Genomic DNA, 14,770 nt, shown 5'->3' with positions numbered 1-14,770 from the left:
CTCACCCCACCCCACCCCACCCCACGCCCGATCCGCCGCAGGCATGCCGGGCCGGCTGCTCCGGGTCCAGGGTCCCGGGTCCCGGAAGCCCCGTGGTCCCCCGGGCCGGGCCAGGCGGGTGCTGGCCGGGGGTGGCGGTGTGCGGGGGGCGGAGCGGCGTCGGCCGGCCACACGGCCGCCGGGACTCCGGTCGCGGGTCGTGCAGCTCAAGTGCAGCGCGCGCTCCGTGGAGAGCTGCGGCCGGCTGGGCCGAGCGGCAGGTCGGAGCGAAAGGCAGGCGCAGCGCAGGGCTCTTAGGGCGCCCGGCGGCAGCCGCCCCGTCTACGGCCATACCACCCTGAACGCGCCCGATCTCGTCTGATCTCGGAAGCTAAGCAGGGTCGGGCCTGGTTAGTACTTGGATGGGAGACCGCCTGGGAATACCGGGTGCTGTAGGCTTTTCTTTTCTTTTTTTTTTGCTTTTTTTTGCTTTTGCCTCCCCTCTCCTTTAGCGCCCGCCCCCCACCCCCGCAAGCCCCACCTGCCGCTGGCCCCTCGCACCCCACCGCGCTCAGAGCGGTCGCCTGCCTTCCAGCCCCTCCCGGGGTGGGTGGCCGGGGCCCCGACTCCCGCTGCAGACCTGGGTTGCCTCCGGGCGGCCCGCGAGCCCCTCCGCATTCGGCTTCCAGGAAACCAGAGGACCCGCGAGGGCGCGGGTGGAGGGGGTGCTCTCTGTCTGGGGCTCCCTTGGCAGGCCTCAGGCACTTCTGGGCGGGGCCCCGGCCCCAGCCCCCGCCGCAGCCGCAGCCCCCGGCCCGTCCCCAGCCCCACCCCTCGACGCATCCTCGCAGGCAACCGCTGGGTCTCCCGCAGGCGCGCGCGCACAACACTCACACACACACACACAAAACAGTCACGCACACACACACACCCCCCCACCGCCGCCGAGAAAGGTCGAGAGCCGGAGACCACGGGTAAGGGAGACGGAGAAAGAGGGAGAGAGAGAGACAGACAGCAAGAGGACCACACAGACTTCCAAACCCCCGGCCGCCACACCCTGTCCCCTCCATTCTGGGTTCCCCCCGGCCCCCAGTCGACCAGACCCCACCGTCGCCCACCGACACACTCACACACACACTCTCCCGCACTCACCCTCTGGCCTGGGGGCGGGGGCTGGGTCTCGCCGTAGGTGGCCAAGCCGAAGGGGACCTTTGAGACCTCGGATGCGAGGAAGTCCGGGGGTCCCCACGGGTGATTGCCAGCCCCAGGGCACTGCGTCCAGCCGGGGCCCGCCGGCCCAAGGCTGACGCCCCCTCCCTTAGGGAAGCTGCTTCTGCCGCACGGCCTCTCTCTGAGGTGTGTCACGGTCTGTGCCAGTGTGTCTATCTCGGAGCGGATGCCATCCCCTGTCCCCTGTCCGTCTCCCGTTCTCCGTCTCTCTGTCAGTCGCTCGGTGTCTCCCTCTCTCTGTCTCTCCCTCCCCGTGTGTGCCTGCGCGCTCGTGTCTGTCTGTCTGTCTGTCTGTCTGTCTGTCTGCATCTGCCTCGCGCCGTCTTGGGAGTGTGTCTCTGAACCTTCATCTCTTTCTGTCTCTGTCTCTCCTGACCCCCGGCCTCCCACGGGTGCTATGGCTGTGGCCCTGGCTGCCGCGCTTGCGCCGGCCGGCTGTCTCCCGTGGCGTGGGTGCCTGCGAGTGTCTGTGTGTCTGTCCGTGTGCCTGCATGTCGCTCGTCTGCTCCCTCCGGAAGGTCCTGTGCTTGGAGGGCGGCGTGGGGGCAAGGGGGGCCTCGGGAGGGCGAAGGGGCGGGGCGGACGAGCTCTTGGTTCACCGCGCTGGTGGCTCCAGGTGGCTTTGGGCACCGGGCAGGTGCCGGGCAGGATGGGCGCTCAGGGCCACGGCTGGGCTGCGCACAGGCCCGCGGGAGGCTCAGAGGACCGCGGGCCCCAGCGGGCCCCGAAGCCAGAGAGCTCCGGGGCCACGTGGCCCTGAGCAGCGAAGGCCTTGGTGGGGTGGGGGGGGGGGGGGGGGGGAGGCGGGGCGGGGAGGGGGAGAGGTGGCGGAGGGGGCGGCGGCCTCCGAGCGGGGCCGGGCCTGGAGGGTCCCAGGGTGGGAGAGCGCCAAGACCTCCGCCCCGCCTCACCCCTCCGCGCCCCTCACCCCACCCCACCCCACCCCACGCCCGATCCGCCGCAGGCATGCCGGGCCGGCTGCTCCGGGTCCAGGGTCCCGGGTCCCGGAAGCCCCGTGGTCCCCGGGCCGGGCCAGGCGGGTGCTGGCCGGGGGTGGCGGTGTGCGGGGGGCGGAGCGGCGTCGGCCGGCCACACGGCCGCCGGGACTCCGGTCGCGGGTCGTGCAGCTCAAGTGCAGCGCGCGCTCCGTGGAGAGCTGCGGCCGGCTGGGCCGAGCGGCAGGTCGGAGCGAAAGGCAGGCGCAGCGCAGGGCTCTTAGGGCGCCCGGCGGCAGCCGCCCGTCTACGGCCATACCACCCTGAACGCGCCCGATCTCGTCTGATCTCGGAAGCTAAGCAGGGTCGGGCCTGGTTAGTACTTGGATGGGAGACCGCCTGGGAATACCGGGTGCTGTAGGCTTTTCTTTTCTTTTTTTTTTTGCTTTTTTTTGCTTTTGCCTCCCCTCTCCTTTAGCGCCCGCCCCCCACCCCCGCAAGCCCCACCTGCCGCTGGCCCCTCGCACCCCACCGCGCTCAGAGCGGTCGCCTGCCTTCCAGCCCCTCCCGGGGTGGGTGGCCGGGGCCCCGACTCCCGCTGCAGACCTGGGTTGCCTCCGGGCGGCCCGCGAGCCCCTCCGCATTCGGCTTCCAGGAAACCAGAGGACCGGCGAGGGCGCGGGTGGAGGGGGTGCTCTCTGTCTGGGGCTCCCTTGGCAGGCCTCAGGCACTTCTGGGCGGGGCCCCGGCCCCAGCCCCCGCCGCAGCCGCAGCCCCCGGCCCGTCCCCAGCCCCACCCCTCGACGCATCCTCGCAGGCAACCGCTGGGTCTCCCGCAGGCGCGCGCGCACAACACTCACACACACACACACAAAACAGTCACGCACACACACACACCCCCCCACCGCCGCCGAGAAAGGTCGAGAGCCGGAGACCACGGGTAAGGGAGACGGAGAAAGAGGGAGAGAGAGAGACAGACAGCAAGAGGACCACACAGACTTCCAAACCCCCGGCCGCCACACCCTGTCCCCTCCATTCTGGGTTCCCCCCGGCCCCCAGTCGACCAGACCCCACCGTCGCCCACCGACACACTCACACACACACTCTCCCGCACTCACCCTCTGGCCTGGGGGCGGGGGCTGGGTCTCGCCGTAGGTGGCCAAGCCGAAGGGGACCTTTGAGACCTCGGATGCGAGGAAGTCCGGGGGTCCCCACGGGTGATTGCCAGCCCCAGGGCACTGCGTCCAGCCGGGGCCCGCCGGCCCAAGGCTGACGCCCCCTCCCTTAGGGAAGCTGCTTCTGCCGCACGGCCTCTCTCTGAGGTGTGTCACGGTCTGTGCCAGTGTGTCTATCTCGGAGCGGATGCCATCCCCTGTCCCCTGTCCGTCTCCCGTTCTCCGTCTCTCTGTCAGTCGCTCGGTGTCTCCCTCTCTCTGTCTCTCCCTCCCCGTGTGTGCCTGCGCGCTCGTGTCTGTCTGTCTGTCTGTCTGTCTGTCTGCATCTGCCTCGCGCCGTCTTGGGAGTGTGTCTCTGAACCTTCATCTCTTTCTGTCTCTGTCTCTCCTGACCCCCGGCCTCCCACGGGTGCTATGGCTGTGGCCCTGGCTGCCGCGCTTGCGCCGGCCGGCTGTCTCCCGTGGCGTGGGTGCCTGCGAGTGTCTGTGTGTCTGTCCGTGTGCCTGCATGTCGCTCGTCTGCTCCCTCCGGAAGGTCCTGTGCTTGGAGGGCGGCGTGGGGGCAAGGGGGGCCTCGGGAGGGCGAAGGGGCGGGGCGGACGAGCTCTTGGTTCACCGCGCTGGTGGCTCCAGGTGGCTTTGGGCACCGGGCAGGTGCCGGGCAGGATGGGCGCTCAGGGCCACGGCTGGGCTGCGCACAGGCCCGCGGGAGGCTCAGAGGACCGCGGGCCCCAGCGGGCCCCGAAGCCAGAGAGCTCCGGGGCCACGTGGCCCTGAGCAGCGAAGGCCTTGGTGGGGTGGGGGGGCGGGGGGGGGGGGGCGGGGGCGGGGGGGGGGAGAGGTGGCGGAGGGGGCGGCGGCCTCCGAGCGGGGCCGGGCCTGGAGGGTCCCAGGGTGGGAGAGCGCCAAGACCTCCGCCCCGCCTCACCCCTCCGCGCCCCTCACCCCACCCCACCCCACCCCACGCCCGATCCGCCGCAGGCATGCCGGGCCGGCTGCTCCGGGTCCAGGGTCCCGGGTCCCGGAAGCCCCGTGGTCCCCCGGGCCGGGCCAGGCGGGTGCTGGCCGGGGGTGGCGGTGTGCGGGGGGCGGAGCGGCGTCGGCCGGCCACACGGCCGCCGGGACTCCGGTCGCGGGTCGTGCAGCTCAAGTGCAGCGCGCGCTCCGTGGAGAGCTGCGGCCGGCTGGGCCGAGCGGCAGGTCGGAGCGAAAGGCAGGCGCAGCGCAGGGCTCTTAGGGCGCCCGGCGGCCGCCGCCCCGTCTACGGCCATACCACCCTGAACGCGCCCGATCTCGTCTGATCTCGGAAGCTAAGCAGGGTCGGGCCTGGTTAGTACTTGGATGGGAGACCGCCTGGGAATACCGGGTGCTGTAGGCTTTTCTTTTCTTTTTTTTTTGCTTTTTTTTGCTTTTGCCTCCCCTCTCCTTTAGCGCCCGCCCCCCACCCCCGCAAGCCCCACCTGCCGCTGGCCCCTCGCACCCCACCGCGCTCAGAGCGGTCGCCTGCCTTCCAGCCCCTCCCGGGGTGGGTGGCCGGGGCCCCGACTCCCGCTGCAGACCTGGGTTGCCTCCGGGCGGCCCGCGAGCCCCTCCGCATTCGGCTTCCAGGAAACCAGAGGACCGGCGAGGGCGCGGGTGGAGGGGGTGCTCTCTGTCTGGGGCTCCCTTGGCAGGCCTCAGGCACTTCTGGGCGGGGCCCCGGCCCCAGCCCCCGCCGCAGCCGCAGCCCCCGGCCCGTCCCCAGCCCCACCCCTCGACGCATCCTCGCAGGCAACCGCTGGGTCTCCCGCAGGCGCGCGCGCACAACACTCACACACACACACACAAAACAGTCACGCACACACACACACCCCCCACCGCCGCCGAGAAAGGTCGAGAGCCGGAGACCACGGGTAAGGGAGACGGAGAAAGAGGGAGAGAGAGAGACAGACAGCAAGAGGACCACACAGACTTCCAAACCCCCGGCCGCCACACCCTGTCCCCTCCATTCTGGGTTCCCCCCGGCCCCCAGTCGACCAGACCCCACCGTCGCCCACCGACACACTCACACACACACTCTCCCGCACTCACCCTCTGGCCTGGGGGCGGGGGCTGGGTCTCGCCGTAGGTGGCCAAGCCGAAGGGGACCTTTGAGACCTCGGATGCGAGGAAGTCCGGGGGTCCCCACGGGTGATTGCCAGCCCCAGGGCACTGCGTCCAGCCGGGGCCCGCCGGCCCAAGGCTGACGCCCCCTCCCTTAGGGAAGCTGCTTCTGCCGCACGGCCTCTCTCTGAGGTGTGTCACGGTCTGTGCCAGTGTGTCTATCTCGGAGCGGATGCCATCCCCTGTCCCCTGTCCGTCTCCCGTTCTCCGTCTCTCTGTCAGTCGCTCGGTGTCTCCCTCTCTCTGTCTCTCCCTCCCCGTGTGTGCCTGCGCGCTCGTGTCTGTCTGTCTGTCTGTCTGTCTGTCTGCATCTGCCTCGCGCCGTCTTGGGAGTGTGTCTCTGAACCTTCATCTCTTTCTGTCTCTGTCTCTCCTGACCCCCGGCCTCCCACGGGTGCTATGGCTGTGGCCCTGGCTGCCGCGCTTGCGCCGGCCGGCTGTCTCCCGTGGCGTGGGTGCCTGCGAGTGTCTGTGTGTCTGTCCGTGTGCCTGCATGTCGCTCGTCTGCTCCCTCCGGAAGGTCCTGTGCTTGGAGGGCGGCGTGGGGGCAAGGGGGGCCTCGGGAGGGCGAAGGGGCGGGGCGGACGAGCTCTTGGTTCACCGCGCTGGTGGCTCCAGGTGGCTTTGGGCACCGGGCAGGTGCCGGGCAGGATGGGCGCTCAGGGCCACGGCTGGGCTGCGCACAGGCCCGCGGGAGGCTCAGAGGACCGCGGGCCCCAGCGGGCCCCGAAGCCAGAGAGCTCCGGGGCCACGTGGCCCTGAGCAGCGAAGGCCTTGGTGGGGTGGGGGGGGGCGAGGGGGAGGAGGCGGGGCGGGGAGGGGGAGAGGTGGCGGAGGGGGCGGCGGCCTCCGAGCGGGGCCGGGCCTGGAGGGTCCCAGGGTGGGAGAGCGCCAAGACCTCCGCCCCGCCTCACCCCTCCGCGCCCCTCACCCCACCCCACCCCACCCCACGCCCGATCCGCCGCAGGCATGCCGGGCCGGCTGCTCCGGGTCCAGGGTCCCGGGTCCCGGAAGCCCCGTGGTCCCCCGGGCCGGGCCAGGCGGGTGCTGGCCGGGGGTGGCGGTGTGCGGGGGCGGAGCGGCGTCGGCCGGCCACACGGCCGCCGGGACTCCGGTCGCGGGTCGTGCAGCTCAAGTGCAGCGCGCGCTCCGTGGAGAGCTGCGGCCGGCTGGGCCGAGCGGCAGGTCGGAGCGAAGGCAGGCGCAGCGCAGGGCTCTTAGGGCGCCCGGCGGCAGCCGCCCCGTCTACGGCCATACCACCCTGAACGCGCCCGATCTCGTCTGATCTCGGAAGCTAAGCAGGGTCGGGCCTGGTTAGTACTTGGATGGGAGACCGCCTGGGAATACCGGGTGCTGTAGGCTTTTCTTTTCTTTTTTTTTTGCTTTTTTTTGCTTTTGCCTCCCCTCTCCTTTAGCGCCCGCCCCCCACCCCCGCAAGCCCCACCTGCCGCTGGCCCCTCGCACCCCACCGCGCTCAGAGCGGTCGCCTGCCTTCCAGCCCCTCCCGGGGTGGGTGGCCGGGGCCCCGACTCCCGCTGCAGACCTGGGTTGCCTCCGGGCGGCCCGCGAGCCCCTCCGCATTCGGCTTCCAGGAAACCAGAGGACCGGCGAGGGCGCGGGTGGAGGGGGTGCTCTCTGTCTGGGGCTCCCTTGGCAGGCCTCAGGCACTTCTGGGCGGGGCCCCGGCCCCAGCCCCCGCCGCAGCCGCAGCCCCCGGCCCGTCCCCAGCCCCACCCCTCGACGCATCCTCGCAGGCAACCGCTGGGTCTCCCGCAGGCGCGCGCGCACAACACTCACACACACACACACAAAACAGTCACGCACACACACACACCCCCCCACCGCCGCCGAGAAAGGTCGAGAGCCGGAGACCACGGGTAAGGGAGACGGAGAAAGAGGGAGAGAGAGAGACAGACAGCAAGAGGACCACACAGACTTCCAAACCCCCGGCCGCCACACCCTGTCCCCTCCATTCTGGGTTCCCCCCGGCCCCCAGTCGACCAGACCCCACCGTCGCCCACCGACACACTCACACACACACTCTCCCGCACTCACCCTCTGGCCTGGGGGCGGGGGCTGGGTCTCGCCGTAGGTGGCCAAGCCGAAGGGGACCTTTGAGACCTCGGATGCGAGGAAGTCCGGGGGTCCCCACGGGTGATTGCCAGCCCCAGGGCACTGCGTCCAGCCGGGGCCCGCCGGCCCAAGGCTGACGCCCCCTCCCTTAGGGAAGCTGCTTCTGCCGCACGGCCTCTCTCTGAGGTGTGTCACGGTCTGTGCCAGTGTGTCTATCTCGGAGCGGATGCCATCCCCTGTCCCCTGTCCGTCTCCCGTTCTCCGTCTCTCTGTCAGTCGCTCGGTGTCTCCCTCTCTCTGTCTCTCCCTCCCCGTGTGTGCCTGCGCGCTCGTGTCTGTCTGTCTGTCTGTCTGTCTGTCTGTCTGCATCTGCCTCGCGCCGTCTTGGGAGTGTGTCTCTGAACCTTCATCTCTTTCTGTCTCTGTCTCTCCTGACCCCCGGCCTCCCACGGGTGCTATGGCTGTGGCCCTGGCTGCCGCGCTTGCGCCGGCCGGCTGTCTCCCGTGGCGTGGGTGCCTGCGAGTGTCTGTGTGTCTGTCCGTGTGCCTGCATGTCGCTCGTCTGCTCCCTCCGGAAGGTCCTGTGCTTGGAGGGCGGCGTGGGGGCAAGGGGGGCCTCGGGAGGGCGAAGGGGCGGGGCGGACGAGCTCTTGGTTCACCGCGCTGGTGGCTCCAGGTGGCTTTGGGCACCGGGCAGGTGCCGGGCAGGATGGGCGCTCAGGGCCACGGCTGGGCTGCGCACAGGCCCGCGGGAGGCTCAGAGGACCGCGGGCCCCAGCGGGCCCCGAAGCCAGAGAGCTCCGGGGCCACGTGGCCCTGAGCAGCGAAGGCCTTGGTGGGGTGGGGGGGGGGGGGAGGGGAGGCGGGGCGGGGAGGGGGAGAGGTGGCGGAGGGGGCGGCGGCCTCCGAGCGGGGCCGGGCCTGGAGGGTCCCAGGGTGGGAGAGCGCCAAGACCTCCGCCCCGCCTCACCCCTCCGCGCCCCTCACCCCACCCCACCCCACCCCACGCCCGATCCGCCGCAGGCATGCCGGGCCGGCTGCTCCGGGTCCAGGGTCCCGGGTCCCGGAAGCCCCGTGGTCCCCCGGGCCGGGCCAGGCGGGTGCTGGCCGGGGGTGGCGGTGTGCGGGGGGCGGAGCGGCGTCGGCCGGCCACACGGCCGCCGGGACTCCGGTCGCGGGTCGTGCAGCTCAAGTGCAGCGCGCGCTCCGTGGAGAGCTGCGGCCGGCTGGGCCGAGCGGCAGGTCGGAGCGAAAGGCAGGCGCAGCGCAGGGCTCTTAGGGCGCCCGGCGGCCGCCGCCCCGTCTACGGCCATACCACCCTGAACGCGCCCGATCTCGTCTGATCTCGGAAGCTAAGCAGGGTCGGGCCTGGTTAGTACTTGGATGGGAGACCGCCTGGGAATACCGGGTGCTGTAGGCTTTTCTTTTCTTTTTTTTTTTGCTTTTTTTTGCTTTTGCCTCCCCTCTCCTTTAGCGCCCGCCCCCCACCCCCGCAAGCCCCACCTGCCGCTGGCCCCTCGCACCCCACCGCGCTCAGAGCGGTCGCCTGCCTTCCAGCCCCTCCCGGGGTGGGTGGCCGGGGCCCCGACTCCCGCTGCAGACCTGGGTTGCCTCCGGGCGGCCCGCGAGCCCCTCCGCATTCGGCTTCCAGGAAACCAGAGGACCGGCGAGGGCGCGGGTGGAGGGGGTGCTCTCTGTCTGGGGCTCCCTTGGCAGGCCTCAGGCACTTCTGGGCGGGGCCCCGGCCCCAGCCCCCGCCGCAGCCGCAGCCCCCGGCCCGTCCCCAGCCCCACCCCTCGACGCATCCTCGCAGGCAACCGCTGGGTCTCCCGCAGGCGCGCGCGCACAACACTCACACACACACACACAAAACAGTCACGCACACACACACACCCCCCCACCGCCGCCGAGAAAGGTCGAGAGCCGGAGACCACGGGTAAGGGAGACGGAGAAAGAGGGAGAGAGAGAGACAGACAGCAAGAGGACCACACAGACTTCCAAACCCCCGGCCGCCACACCCTGTCCCCTCCATTCTGGGTTCCCCCCGGCCCCCAGTCGACCAGACCCCACCGTCGCCCACCGACACACTCACACACACACTCTCCCGCACTCACCCTCTGGCCTGGGGGCGGGGGCTGGGTCTCGCCGTAGGTGGCCAAGCCGAAGGGGACCTTTGAGACCTCGGATGCGAGGAAGTCCGGGGGTCCCCACGGGTGATTGCCAGCCCCAGGGCACTGCGTCCAGCCGGGGCCCGCCGGCCCAAGGCTGACGCCCCCTCCCTTAGGGAAGCTGCTTCTGCCGCACGGCCTCTCTCTGAGGTGTGTCACGGTCTGTGCCAGTGTGTCTATCTCGGAGCGGATGCCATCCCCTGTCCCCTGTCCGTCTCCCGTTCTCCGTCTCTCTGTCAGTCGCTCGGTGTCTCCCTCTCTCTGTCTCTCCCTCCCCGTGTGTGCCTGCGCGCTCGTGTCTGTCTGTCTGTCTGTCTGTCTGTCTGTCTGCATCTGCCTCGCGCCGTCTTGGGAGTGTGTCTCTGAACCTTCATCTCTTTCTGTCTCTGTCTCTCCTGACCCCCGGCCTCCCACGGGTGCTATGGCTGTGGCCCTGGCTGCCGCGCTTGCGCCGGCCGGCTGTCTCCCGTGGCGTGGGTGCCTGCGAGTGTCTGTGTGTCTGTCCGTGTGCCTGCATGTCGCTCGTCTGCTCCCTCCGGAAGGTCCTGTGCTTGGAGGGCGGCGTGGGGGCAAGGGGGGCCTCGGGAGGGCGAAGGGGCGGGGCGGACGAGCTCTTGGTTCACCGCGCTGGTGGCTCCAGGTGGCTTTGGGCACCGGGCAGGTGCCGGGCAGGATGGGCGCTCAGGGCCACGGCTGGGCTGCGCACAGGCCCGCGGGAGGCTCAGAGGACCGCGGGCCCCAGCGGGCCCCGAAGCCAGAGAGCTCCGGGGCCACGTGGCCCTGAGCAGCGAAGGCCTTGGTGGGGTGGGGGGGGGGGGGGAGGGGAGGCGGGGAGGGGAGGGGGAGAGGTGGCGGAGGGGGCGGCGGCCTCCGAGCGGGGCCGGGCCTGGAGGGTCCCAGGGTGGGAGAGCGCCAAGACCTCCGCCCCGCCTCACCCCTCCGCGCCCCTCACCCCACCCCACCCCACCCCACGCCCGATCCGCCGCAGGCATGCCGGGCCGGCTGCTCCGGGTCCAGGGTCCCGGGTCCCGGAAGCCCCGTGGTCCCCCGGGCCGGGCCAGGCGGGTGCTGGCCGGGGGTGGCGGTGTGCGGGGGGCGGAGCGGCGTCGGCCGGCCACACGGCCGCCGGGACTCCGGTCGCGGGTCGTGCAGCTCAAGTGCAGCGCGCGCTCCGTGGAGAGCTGCGGCCGGCTGGGCCGAGCGGCAGGTCGGAGCGAAAGGCAGGCGCAGCGCAGGGCTCTTAGGGCGCCCGGCGGCAGCCGCCCCGTCTACGGCCATACCACCCTGAACGCGCCCGATCTCGTCTGATCTCGGAAGCTAAGCAGGGTCGGGCCTGGTTAGTACTTGGATGGGAGACCGCCTGGGAATACCGGGTGCTGTAGGCTTTTCTTTTCTTTTTTTTTTTGCTTTTTTTTGCTTTTGCCTCCCCTCTCCTTTAGCGCCCGCCCCCCACCCCCGCAAGCCCCACCTGCCGCTGGCCCCTCGCACCCCACCGCGCTCAGAGCGGTCGCCTGCCTTCCAGCCCCTCCCGGGGTGGGTGGCCGGGGCCCCGACTCCCGCTGCAGACCTGGGTTGCCTCCGGGCGGCCCGCGAGCCCCTCCGCATTCGGCTTCCAGGAAACCAGAGGACCGGCGAGGGCGCGGGTGGAGGGGGTGCTCTCTGTCTGGGGCTCCCTTGGCAGGCCTCAGGCACTTCTGGGCGGGGCCCCGGCCCCAGCCCCCGCCGCAGCCGCAGCCCCCGGCCCGTCCCCAGCCCCACCCCTCGACGCATCCTCGCAGGCAACCGCTGGGTCTCCCGCAGGCGCGCGCGCACAACACTCACACACACACACACAAAACAGTCACGCACACACACACACCCCCCCACCGCCGCCGAGAAAGGTCGAGAGCCGGAGACCACGGGTAAGGGAGACGGAGAAAGAGGGAGAGAGAGAGACAGACAGCAAGAGGACCACACAGACTTCCAAACCCCCGGCCGCCACACCCTGTCCCCTCCATTCTGGGTTCCCCCCGGCCCCCAGTCGACCAGACCCCACCGTCGCCCACCGACACACTCACACACACACTCTCCCGCACTCACCCTCTGGCCTGGGGGCGGGGGCTGGGTCTCGCCGTAGGTGGCCAAGCCGAAGGGGACCTTTGAGACCTCGGATGCGAGGAAGTCCGGGGGTCCCCACGGGTGATTGCCAGCCCCAGGGCACTGCGTCCAGCCGGGGCCCGCCGGCCCAAGGCTGACGCCCCCTCCCTTAGGGAAGCTGCTTCTGCCGCACGGCCTCTCTCTGAGGTGTGTCACGGTCTGTGCCAGTGTGTCTATCTCGGAGCGGATGCCATCCCCTGTCCCCTGTCCGTCTCCCGTTCTCCGTCTCTCTGTCAGTCGCTCGGTGTCTCCCTCTCTCTGTCTCTCCCTCCCCGTGTGTGCCTGCGCGCTCGTGTCTGTCTGTCTGTCTGTCTGTCTGTCTGCATCTGCCTCGCGCCGTCTTGGGAGTGTGTCTCTGAACCTTCATCTCTTTCTGTCTCTGTCTCTCCTGACCCCCGGCCTCCCACGGGTGCTATGGCTGTGGCCCTGGCTGCCGCGCTTGCGCCGGCCGGCTGTCTCCCGTGGCGTGGGTGCCTGCGAGTGTCTGTGTGTCTGTCCGTGTGCCTGCATGTCGCTCGTCTGCTCCCTCCGGAAGGTCCTGTGCTTGGAGGGCGGCGTGGGGGCAAGGGGGGCCTCGGGAGGGCGAAGGGGCGGGGCGGACGAGCTCTTGGTTCACCGCGCTGGTGGCTCCAGGTGGCTTTGGGCACCGGGCAGGTGCCGGGCAGGATGGGCGCTCAGGGCCACGGCTGGGCTGCGCACAGGCCCGCGGGAGGCTCAGAGGACCGCGGGCCCCAGCGGGCCCCGAAGCCAGAGAGCTCCGGGGCCACGTGGCCCTGAGCAGCGAAGGCCTTGGTGGGGTGGGGGGGGGCGGGGGGGGAGGGGAGGCGGGGCGGGGAGGGGGAGAGGTGGCGGAGGGGGCGGCGGCCTCCGAGCGGGGCCGGGCCTGGAGGGTCCCAGGGTGGGAGAGCGCCAAGACCTCCGCCCCGCCTCACCCCTCCGCGCCCCTCACCCCACCCCACCCCACCCCACGCCCGATCCGCCGCAGGCATGCCGGGCCGGCTGCTCCGGGTCCAGGGTCCCGGGTCCCGGAAGCCCCGTGGTCCCCCGGGCCGGGCCAGGCGGGTGCTGGCCGGGGGTGGCGGTGTGCGGGGGGCGGAGCGGCGTCGGCCGGCCACACGGCCGCCGGGACTCCGGTCGCGGGTCGTGCAGCTCAAGTGCAGCGCGCGCTCCGTGGAGAGCTGCGGCCGGCTGGGCCGAGCGGCAGGTCGGAGCGAAAGGCAGGCGCAGCGCAGGGCTCTTAGGGCGCCCGGCGGCAGCCGCCCCGTCTACGGCCATACCACCCTGAACGCGCCCGATCTCGTCTGATCTCGGAAGCTAAGCAGGGTCGGGCCTGGTTAGTACTTGGATGGGAGACCGCCTGGGAATACCGGGTGCTGTAGGCTTTTCTTTTCTTTTTTTTTTTGCTTTTTTTTGCTTTTGCCTCCCCTCTCCTTTAGCGCCCGCCCCCCACCCCCGCAAGCCCCACCTGCCGCTGGCCCCTCGCACCCCACCGCGCTCAGAGCGGTCGCCTGCCTTCCAGCCCCTCCCGGGGTGGGTGGCCGGGGCCCCGACTCCCGCTGCAGACCTGGGTTGCCTCCGGGCGGCCCGCGAGCCCCTCCGCATTCGGCTTCCAGGAAACCAGAGGACCCGCGAGGGCGCGGGTGGAGGGGGTGCTCTCTGTCTGGGGCTCCCTTGGCAGGCCTCAGGCACTTCTGGGCGGGGCCCCGGCCCCAGCCCCCGCCGCAGCCGCAGCCCCCGGCCCGTCCCCAGCCCCACCCCTCGACGCATCCTCGCAGGCAACCGCTGGGTCTCCCGCAGGCGCGCGCGCACAACACTCACACACACACACACAAAACAGTCACGCACACACACACACCCCCCACCGCCGCCGAGAAAGGTCGAGAGCCGGAGACCACGGGTAAGGGAGACGGAGAAAGAGGGAGAGAGAGAGACAGACAGCAAGAGGACCACACAGACTTCCAAACCCCCGGCCGCCACACCCTGTCCCCTCCATTCTGGGTTCCCCCCGGCCCCCAGTCGACCAGACCCCACCGTCGCCCACCGACACACTCACACACACACTCTCCCGCACTCACCCTCTGGCCTGGGGGCGGGGGCTGGGTCTCGCCGTAGGTGGCCAAGCCGAAGGGGACCTTTGAGACCTCGGATGCGAGGAAGTCCGGGGGTCCCCACGGGTGATTGCCAGCCCCAGGGCACTGCGTCCAGCCGGGGCCCGCCGGCCCAAGGCTGACGCCCCCTCCCTTAGGGAAGCTGCTTCTGCCGCACGGCCTCTCTCTGAGGTGTGTCACGGTCTGTGCCAGTGTGTCTATCTCGGAGCGGATGCCATCCCCTGTCCCCTGTCCGTCTCCCGTTCTCCGTCTCTCTGTCAGTCGCTCGGTGTCTCCCTCTCTCTGTCTCTCCCTCCCCGTGTGTGCCTGCGCGCTCGTGTCTGTCTGTCTGTCTGTCTGTCTGTCTGCATCTGCCTCGCGCCGTCTTGGGAGTGTGTCTCTGAACCTTCATCTCTTTCTGTCTCTGTCTCTCCTGACCCCCGGCCTCCCACGGGTGCTATGGCTGTGGCCCTGGCTGCCGCGCTTGCGCCGGCCGGCTGTCTCCCGTGGCGTGGGTGCCTGCGAGTGTCTGTGTGTCTGTCCGTGTGCCTGCATGTCGCTCGTCTGCTCCCTCCGGAAGGTCCTGTGCTTGGAGGGCGGCGTGGGGGCAAGGGGGGCCTCGGGAGGGCGAAGGGGCGGGGCGGACGAGCTCTTGGTTCACCGCGCTGGTGGCTCCAGGTGGCTTTGGGCACCGGGCAGGTGCCGGGCAGGATGGGCGCTCAGGGCCACGGCTGGGCTGCGCACAGGCCCGCGGGAGGCTCAGAGGACCGCGGGCCCCAGCGGGCCCCGAAGCCAGAGAGCTCCGGGGCCACGTGGCCCTGAGCAGCGAAGGCCTTGGTGGGGTG

At 71.0% G+C, this 14,770-nt stretch overlaps 7 non-coding genes across 7 annotated transcripts; all 7 read left to right on the top strand.

Moving 5' to 3' along the window:
* The first annotated feature begins 319 nt into the window (after positions 1-319).
* LOC133240851 (5S ribosomal RNA) lies at positions 320-438 on the top strand. Its single transcript, XR_009734444.1, has one exon. It is a non-coding gene; the product is annotated as a 5S ribosomal RNA (ribosomal RNA).
* Positions 439-2,449: 2,011 nt separating this feature from the next.
* LOC133240850 (5S ribosomal RNA) lies at positions 2,450-2,568 on the top strand. The gene has a single exon (XR_009734443.1). It is a non-coding gene; the product is annotated as a 5S ribosomal RNA (ribosomal RNA).
* A 2,010-nt stretch (positions 2,569-4,578) lies between these two features.
* LOC133240849 (5S ribosomal RNA) lies at positions 4,579-4,697 on the top strand. Its single transcript, XR_009734442.1, has one exon. It is a non-coding gene; the product is annotated as a 5S ribosomal RNA (ribosomal RNA).
* A 2,007-nt stretch (positions 4,698-6,704) lies between these two features.
* On the top strand, positions 6,705-6,823 carry LOC133240848 (5S ribosomal RNA). Its single transcript, XR_009734441.1, has one exon. It is a non-coding gene; the product is annotated as a 5S ribosomal RNA (ribosomal RNA).
* Positions 6,824-8,835: 2,012 nt separating this feature from the next.
* Positions 8,836-8,954, top strand: LOC133240847 (5S ribosomal RNA). The gene has a single exon (XR_009734440.1). It is a non-coding gene; the product is annotated as a 5S ribosomal RNA (ribosomal RNA).
* Positions 8,955-10,968: 2,014 nt separating this feature from the next.
* LOC133240846 (5S ribosomal RNA) lies at positions 10,969-11,087 on the top strand. The gene has a single exon (XR_009734439.1). It is a non-coding gene; the product is annotated as a 5S ribosomal RNA (ribosomal RNA).
* A 2,014-nt stretch (positions 11,088-13,101) lies between these two features.
* Positions 13,102-13,220, top strand: LOC133240844 (5S ribosomal RNA). The gene has a single exon (XR_009734437.1). It is a non-coding gene; the product is annotated as a 5S ribosomal RNA (ribosomal RNA).
* Positions 13,221-14,770: the final 1,550 nt, after the last annotated feature.

This window comes from Bos javanicus, chromosome 28 (assembly GCF_032452875.1).
Source record: "Bos javanicus breed banteng chromosome 28, ARS-OSU_banteng_1.0, whole genome shotgun sequence".
In the NCBI taxonomy this organism is placed as follows: domain Eukaryota; kingdom Metazoa; phylum Chordata; class Mammalia; order Artiodactyla; family Bovidae; genus Bos; species Bos javanicus.
Note: the sequence above shows the minus strand (reverse complement) of the source record. Positions and strands in the feature narration are given on the sequence as shown.